Consider the following 8765-nt stretch of genomic DNA (forward strand, 5'->3'; position numbering starts at 1 on the left):
AGATTGCTCATTACTAGTTGTGTTGGTTTGAAAGGATTATGTGCTAGGAAAGCCATGTTTTAATTCTAATCCATCCTGTGAAAGGAGTCATTTCTTTTAATCCCTACTCAGCACTGTGGTTTGGATACTTGATTAGATTATCACCATGGAGCTGTGACACACCCAATTGTGGGTATTAACACTTTTGTGCATCAAAGAACTTTGTCAGGAAAGTCAAAAGACAGCCTATGCAATGGAAGACAATATTTGGAACCACTTATCAGATAAGAGTTTAGCATCCAGAATATATGAAGAGATTCTTCAACTCAACAACAAAAAGACAAACAACCCAATTACAAAATGGGCAAAAGACTTGAACAGACACTTCTCAGAAGAAGAAATACAAATGGCTAAAAGGCATATGAAGAAATGCACAACTTCTCTGGCTATTAGGGAAATGCAAATCAAAACTACAATGAGATATCATCTCACACCCACCAGAATGACCATTATCAAAAAAACAGAAAGTGACAAGTGCTGGAGAGGATGTGGAGAAAGAGGCACACTATCCACTGTTGGTGGGAATGCAAAACGTGGAAGGCAGTTGGACAGTTCCTCAGGAAGCTAAGTAAAGAATTGCCATATGATCCAGCAATTCCATTACTAGGTATCTATTCAGAGGACATGAGGGCAAGGACATAAACGGACATTTTCACACTAATGTTTATAGCAGCATTATATACAATTGTCAAGAGATGGAAACAGGCCAAATGTCCATCAACAGATGAGTGGCTAAACAAGCTGTGATATATACATATGATGGAATATTACACAGCTATAAGACAGAATAAATTCATAAACATGTAACAACATGGATGGACCTTGAGGTCAATATGCTGAGTGAAATTAGCCAAAAACAAAAGGATAAAGATTGTATGGTCTCACTGATATGAACTAACAATAAAGTGTGAACTTGGAGAATCTAAGTTAAGAACACAGGTTATCAGGAGATAGAAATAGGGTAGAGATTGGGTAATTGATGCTGAAGGAATACAGATCGTGCGATAGGACTGACCGTAAAAATTTAGAAATGGAAGATAGCACAATATTACCTGATTGTAGCATAATAATATAAGTGCACTGAATGAAGCTGAATGTGAGTATGACAGAGGAAGAAGGGCTGGGGACACATATGAAACCAGAAAGAAAGATAGAGGATAAAGACTGAGATGGTATAATTTAGGAATGCCTAGAGTGTATGATAAAGGTGATTAAATGTACAAATTAAGAAATACTTTTGCATGAGGAAGAACAAAGGAATGTCAGTGTTGCAGGGTGTTGAAAATAGATGGTATATGGGAAAGAGTACAGTCAATGTAAGCTAAGGTCTGTAGTCAACAATAACACTGTAATATGCTTCCACTGAATGTAACAAAGGCATTACACCAAAACTAGATGTCAACAGGTGGGGAGGTTGGGAAAGGGGTTTGGATTCTTTGTGAAAGAAAAGCAAATGTCTTTAGATAGAGTTTGGTGGAGAAGGCATGTTTCTACACTTAAGTTGGATTGTATGATGTGTGAATAAAACTATTTAAAAAGGAAAAGAGAGAAACAAGTGCTAGAGAAAATGTAGAGAAAGAGATGGACCTATTCACTGTCGGTAGGGAAACTTGAGAGGTGCAGCCCCTTGGAGGGCAGTGTGGTGGTTCCACAGGAGGCTAGAGGTGGGGTTGCCATAAGATCCTGAAACCCAATTGCTCAATATATACCTGGAGGAACTGAGTGAGGGGACATGTATGGACATTTGCACACTGTTTCTGGCATCAGTGTTTGTGATGGAGGTGACCTAAGAGTATAATGACTGAGGAATGGAAGGAGAACTATGGTGTATACATGCAATGGACTACTGAGTGGCTCAAGAAGGAATGAAGTTGTGAGGCATGCATGAACCTTAAGAGCCGTATGTTGAATGAAATGTCCAGAACAAAAAGACAAATATTATCGTTCCTCAATCATATGGACTAACTATAATATAAAAATTTTGTGAACTGAAGTTGAGAGAATGGGTTATCATGTTGGGGCTTATTGTAAAGGGTCCTAGATTGTAAGCTGTTACAGCAGTCACATATATTCAGAAAGTGTAACTGTTAATTCTAAATTCTGAGATCCTGAGCTGTTTGTATATGATGTGGTCTTTCCCAGAAACTTTGGGTATGTATATGGCACCTGAGACTCAGAGTTAGAGCTCTGAAGTTATGAAAGTCAGCAATACCACATATAGGAACTGTTTAAAAAGTTGAAAAAGTGATCAGTCATTGATTAGAGATATAAATGAAACTGATCTGGATAGGACTAAAGTATATCAGAAGGCTGAGTAAAGGATGATATCTTCCATATTTTAACACTTCAACTTCTGTGCGAGACTAAAGAGAGATATGCTTATTTGGTTCAAAATTTATATGTTGGGTAGTGCATTTCCTAATTTAACTTGCAAGGTCAGTTTAGTACATGGAATTCCATAAGTTCATGGAATCTTGAATAGGGCATGAGATTTTGTTGGTTTGTCCAGGTTAGTGTGATACCCTGATAAACCCCAGAGTATTCTGGACAGTAAATAAAGAATAATTTGCAAAGTCCCTGTGTTAGTTAGATTCAGTTGTCAACTTGGCCAGGTGAGCATACCTAGTTCTGTTGCTGCGGACACAAGCCAATGGTACGTGAACCTCATCTGTTGCTAATTACATCTGCAGTCGGCTAGGAGGCGTGTCTGCTGCAATGAGTGACGTTTGACTTAATTGGCTGGTGCTTAAATGAGAGAGCAAAACGTAGCACAGCCTAGCAGCTTGGCATTCCTCATCTCAGCACTTGCAGCTCAGCCCAGGCCTTTGGAGATGCAGAAAGAAATCACCCCGGGGAAAGTTGCTGGAACCCAGGGGCCTGGAGAGAAGACCAGCAGAGACCATCCTGTGCCTTCCACGTAAGAAAGAACCTCAGTGGAAAGTCAGCTGCCTTTCCTCTGAAGAACCAACAAAATAAATCCCCTTTTATTAAAAGCCAGTCCGTCTCTGGTGTGTTGCATTCCGGCAGCTAGCAAACTAGAACAGTCCCCTTGATGGAATGGGGAAAAAGGAGGAAATATTCAACTTCCCCATTTGGAGAACTTCTGATATTCTTGCAAGTAGTGGGGATATCCAAATCAATAGCCTGAGCCCTTAATCTTGGGGTTCGCCCCTATGAAACTTATTCCTGCAAAGGATGGGCTAAGCCTACTTAAAATTATGCCTAAGAGTCACCCCCAGAGAACCTCTTTTGTTGCTCAGATGTGGCCTCTCTCTCTCTCTCTCAGCCAACATGACAAGCAAACTCACTACCCTCCCCCTCTCCACATGGGACATGACTTCCAGGAATGTACATCTCCATGGCAATGTGGGACAGAAATCCCAGGATGAGCCTGGCATCAGGAATTGAGAAAACTGACAGTGTCCAATTTAAGCCACTGTGCTGGTTTGAAGCTATTATGTACCCCAGAAAAGCCATATCCTTTACTCCTCATTCAGTATTGCTGGGTGGGACCTGTTTTGATTGTTTCCATGGAGATATGACCCACCCAATTGTGGGTGGTAACTTTTGATCAGGTGGTTTTCATGGAGATGTGTCTCCACCCATTCAATGTGGGGTTGTTTACTGCTTAAAAGAGGAAACCATTTTAGAAAAAGCATCAAAGCCACCAGAACTGACAAAGCCAACAGAATGGACAGAGCACTAAGAAGCCCTTAGAGAAGTCTGGAGAGAATGCTACCAGATGTTGCCATGTCCCTTTCCAGTTGAGAGAGAAACCCTGAACATCATTGGCCTTCTTGAACCAAGGTATCTTTCCTGGAATGCCTTAATTTGGACCCCCTTACAGCCTTGCCTTGATTTGGACATTTTCATGGCCTTAGAACTATAAACTTGCAACTTAATAAATTCCCTTTTTAAAAGCTGTTCTGCTTCTGGTATATTGCATTCTGGCACCTTACTAACTAAAACGGCACTAACAAGAGGTTACCTTCACTCAAGAGAAGCTGATACTGTACAGAGCAGCTCTGTCAACTGGGGAGTCACGTGGTTGGATCTGCTGGTCCCTTACTCCTGGATTCTTGTGGCTTTCAGCCTCTGTTCCTGTGGGGGTTCCTCACTTTGCTTCTCCAGGGCTAACTTTCATCTCTTGGCTTCCCTTGGCTCTCTCCAGATTCTGGCTTGCTTAACATCTCATGGCCACGTCTGCTGGGCTCCAAGCATCTCCAAACATCTGTGTCTCTGTTCTCCAAGTGTCGGCATCTGTGTCAGTTCTGCTCTGAAGTTTCCATTGGTTCTCTGTTGTTTCTAAACTCTCTCCAAAACGTTTCCTCTTTTCAAGGACTCCAGTAAGCTAATCTAGACCCACCCTGAATGGGCAGAGTCACATCTCTATCTAATCAAAAGCTCACACCCACAATTGAGCACATCTCATTTCTGTGGAGATAGATAATTTAAGTTTCTGCCCTACAATATTGAGTTAGGCTTAAAAGAAACAGCTGCCTCCAGAAGATTGAATCAGGATTAAAACGTGGCATTCTAGGGTACATAATAGATTCAAACTGGCACAGATGTTTTAGGTGTTTTTTTACTTTTATTCTTTTTTTTGAGTAATGAAAATGTTCAAAAATTGATTCTGATGAATGCACAGCTATATGGTGATACTGTAAACCACTGTTTGTACAATTTGGATGATTATATGGTATGTGAATATATAATATATCTCAATAAAACTGCATTAAAAGAAAAACAAAGGTAATGAACGCTTTAAAAGAAAACAACCTCTGTTTCTTTTCTCTGTTTGGAGGCATCAAAGACCTCTTAGGGAAATAGGTCTCCAGGGGCCAAAATCCCAGAGAGTTGTGCAGAAAAAAGTTCACATAGCAATCCTGAGACTGCTGTCCTTAGAATGGCCTTCTGGCAAGGTGATGATATTGTGAGCCATTGGCTGTATACCATGTATGAAACATTTGTATGTTAAGAATGTTTCTATGTTTGCCTGTTAGGTTTTATCAATAAAAATATTTTTTGGAAAAAAAGACAACTATAAATAATAAGAGAGAAGGGAGTATGGGACATTCTGTTAGAGCTTTCCTCACAGACAGTGTTTCACACATGTCACAATTAGATGCTTGAGGATTTAAGTATGTCTTGTCTGAATCCATCGGGAGAGGATTCCTGGAAACTTGCACCTAGTTTCTCCCAGACTTCATCCTACGTGTTTTTTTCCCTTGGCTGATTTTGCTTCCTATCCCTTTTGCTGTAATAAAGCATAGCCGTGAGTATGACTGCACGCCCTGCCTTTGAGTCCTTCTATGGAATCATGAGCCTCAAGGTGGTCTTCGGGGTCAGAGGGAAAGAAGTGAGCAGACAGTCTGTAGCCACTTTTTTCCTTTAGGAAATTTGCCAATTTTTGACCCAAATCTGGGTAGAGGGCCCAGCAGAGGACAAATGTTAAGTATCAGAGAAACAAGCAAATTTTGGCAATTAAGACTGCAGAAACAAAATTTGAAGTTTAGGGACACCGAGCCAACCAGAACTTGTGAGATCCCAATGAGACAGGAGTTCAGGTAACTGAGCCTGCCACTCTGCTGGCTTTCTTTTGAGTGTTTGCTTAATTATTAGAAAGATAAAAGCAAGACAAACCTATTCAAAGTCAGAGCAGAGGCTTTTAAAAATTGTATCATGATACTGAATTTTAGGATCCTAAGAGGGAGGGGTTCTAGCACACACCCCAGTATCTTATTTAAGAACTCTAGATAGCTACTCTCCAGCAATAAGGGAGAATCCAAAATAAATTAAGCCTCATAAAAAATTGCAACTTAGCTTCAAGTCAGCTGAATTCTTGATTAAATTAACAGGATCTGCCTGTCAGTATTCGATATTTGTAACAGGGGGTTGGGATAACCCCTCTCTGTAGGAAGATAGTATCCAGAGGCTCCACAAATTATGTGCATGAAATAAAAAATTAAAAGGTGTGCAAAAAAAAAGTACAACCATAAAGAAAAAAGCAATAAAGATCAACTCACCGATGATACAGCTATCAGTGTTATCAGAGGTGGACTTAAAAATAGCTTTGATTATTGGGTCAATATTATTGAGAATTTCATGAAAGAATTGGAATTTTTAAAAATCAATGAGAAATTCTAGAATTGAAAGATGCAAAACCTGAAATTCAGAATTCAATATATGTTTTAAAGAAGATTGAAGAATGGATCAAACAATTCAATCAGAAGGAAAGATTGTCAGGCTAGATTAAAAACAAGACCCAAGCTGTCTACAGGAGACACTTTAGCTTCAAAGACACAAGTAAATTGAAAGTAAAAGAATGCAAAATGATACACCATGCAAGCAACAGCCATTAGACAGCTGAAATAGCTGTGCAAATATCAGATCATTACATTTTAAAACAAAAATGTAGCTAGATACTGAGATATTATATAATGATAAAGGGTCAATGCAACATGAAGATATAACAATTATATTTATTCCTAACAATAGATCTCCCAAAATATAAAAAACAAAAATGAGCAGAAATGAAGGGAAGATAGGCAATACAATAGTAATAGTTGGAGACTCTGATACCCCATTTTTAATAACAGAAAGAACAATTAGACAAATGATCAACAAGGATATAGAAGACTTGGACAATGGTTTAAACCAACTAAACTTAACAGGCATCTATAAACCACTCTACCCAATAGAATATACATTCTTTCCAAACACATTTGGAACATTCCCCAGGAGAGACCATAGCCAGATCATAAAACAACTTGATAAAATTTAAAGGATTGAAATTTAAAATTACTTTCTCCAACTACAATGGAATGAAATTAGAAATGAATAACTGAAGGAAATGTGGAAAATTCACAAATACATGAAAATTAAATAATACATTCCTAAGAAATGAATGGGTCAAAGAAGAAAACACAAGGTAAATCAGAAAATACATTGAGACTAATTAAAATGAAAACACAACTTACCCACACTTAGGGGATGCAGTAAAAGTACTGCTTAGAGGGAAATTTATAGCTGTAAATGCTTATAATAAAAAAAGAAAAAAGATCTTGAATTAACAATCTAAATTTCCACCTTAGATTGAAAAGAAGAGCAAACTAAATCCGAAACAAACAGAGGGAAGGAAGTAATGGAGACCAGAGTGAAAATAAGTGAAATAGAGAATAAAAAAGCAATAGAGAAAATCAACAAAATTGAAAGTTGATTTTTTTGAAAAGTTCAGCAAAATAGGCAAAATTTTGGCTAGACTGAACAAGAGAGAAAAAAAGAAAATACTTAAATTGCTAAAATCAGTAATGAAAAGAGGGACATTACTACTAATTTTACAGAAATAAAAAGGATTATAGAGAATACTATGAACAACTTTATGCCAACTCAGATAATCTAAAACTGGACAAATTCCTAGAAACACAAACTGCCAAAATTTACTCAAGAAGAAATAGAAAACTTCAATAGATCTGTAATAAGAGATTGAATTAGTAATTAAAACACTTCCCACAAAGAAAGGCCCCGGGCCAGATTGTTTCACCGATGAATTCTACTAAGCAGTTAAAGAAGAGCTAGTGCCAATCCTTCAGAAACATCTCTAAAAAATAGAAGACGGGACTCATTCGCTGATATGAGACCAAAGACATCAAAAGAAAACTATAGACCAAAATCCCTTATAAATTTAGATGCAGAAGTGCCCACAAAAGTACGAGCAAACCAGTTTTAGAAACATATAAAAAGTTTACAACATGACCAAGTGGGATTTATCACAGGATGCATGATTAGTTTAAAATCTGAAAATCAATGTAATATACCAAATTAAAATAGACTAAAGGCAGGGATGAGCCTGGCCCTGGCATGAAGGGATTAAGAATCCCTTTTGACCAAAAAGGGGAAGAGAAATGAAACAAAATAAAGATTCAGTGGCTAAGAGATTTCAAACAGAGTTGAGAGGTCATTCTGGAGGTTACTCTTATGTAAGCTTCAGCCAGATATTGCAAATTGCCACGGGATGCCAAGCCCCAACCGAAAGTACTCCTGAAAACCCTAAAGAAGACCCTGAACTCTATCTAAGACACTACAAATATTTTTTCTTAGTAAGTTTATTTTTTCAGAAACTTAAGGCGTCCACATTGTTCCTATGACAGACAAGCCCTGAAGCCCAGCGGTACCAGTCTCTCAAAGAACATCAACCAGGTTTATTACTCTACCCCATAAAAGTCAACACCCCTTTCCAGTGTGAAGAACTTAAAGTGGTCATTGCCCAGATATCCCTGGAGATTGAGAGAATGATTAAATGCAAGGGAGGAGGTGTAACTGAGAAATTAGGATTTAACAAATGATTATGATGACTGACTCATTATATAGCTATTTCTTTTTAGTTTCTAGTATGTTAGAATAGCCAGAAGGAAATACCTGAAATTGTTGAAGTGTAACCTAGTAGCCTTGATCTTTGATAGCGATTGTATAACTATATAGCTTTTGTCATGTGACCATGTGATTATAAAAACCTTGTGACTGATACTCCTTTTATCCAGTGTATGGGTAGATGAGTAATAAAGACAAAAAATAATAATAAAAGGGGGGATAAGGCATATCTCCCTTATGTTTTCAGATTTCTTTTATATTTTTATTTCTCTTTTGGAGAATGAAAATGTTCTAAAATTGATTGTGGTGATGAATGCACAACTAGATGATGATACAATGTGAGCTATTGATCGTGT

The sequence above is a fragment of the Tamandua tetradactyla genome, chromosome 1, assembly GCF_023851605.1.
Source record: "Tamandua tetradactyla isolate mTamTet1 chromosome 1, mTamTet1.pri, whole genome shotgun sequence".
NCBI lineage: Eukaryota > Metazoa > Chordata > Mammalia > Pilosa > Myrmecophagidae > Tamandua > Tamandua tetradactyla.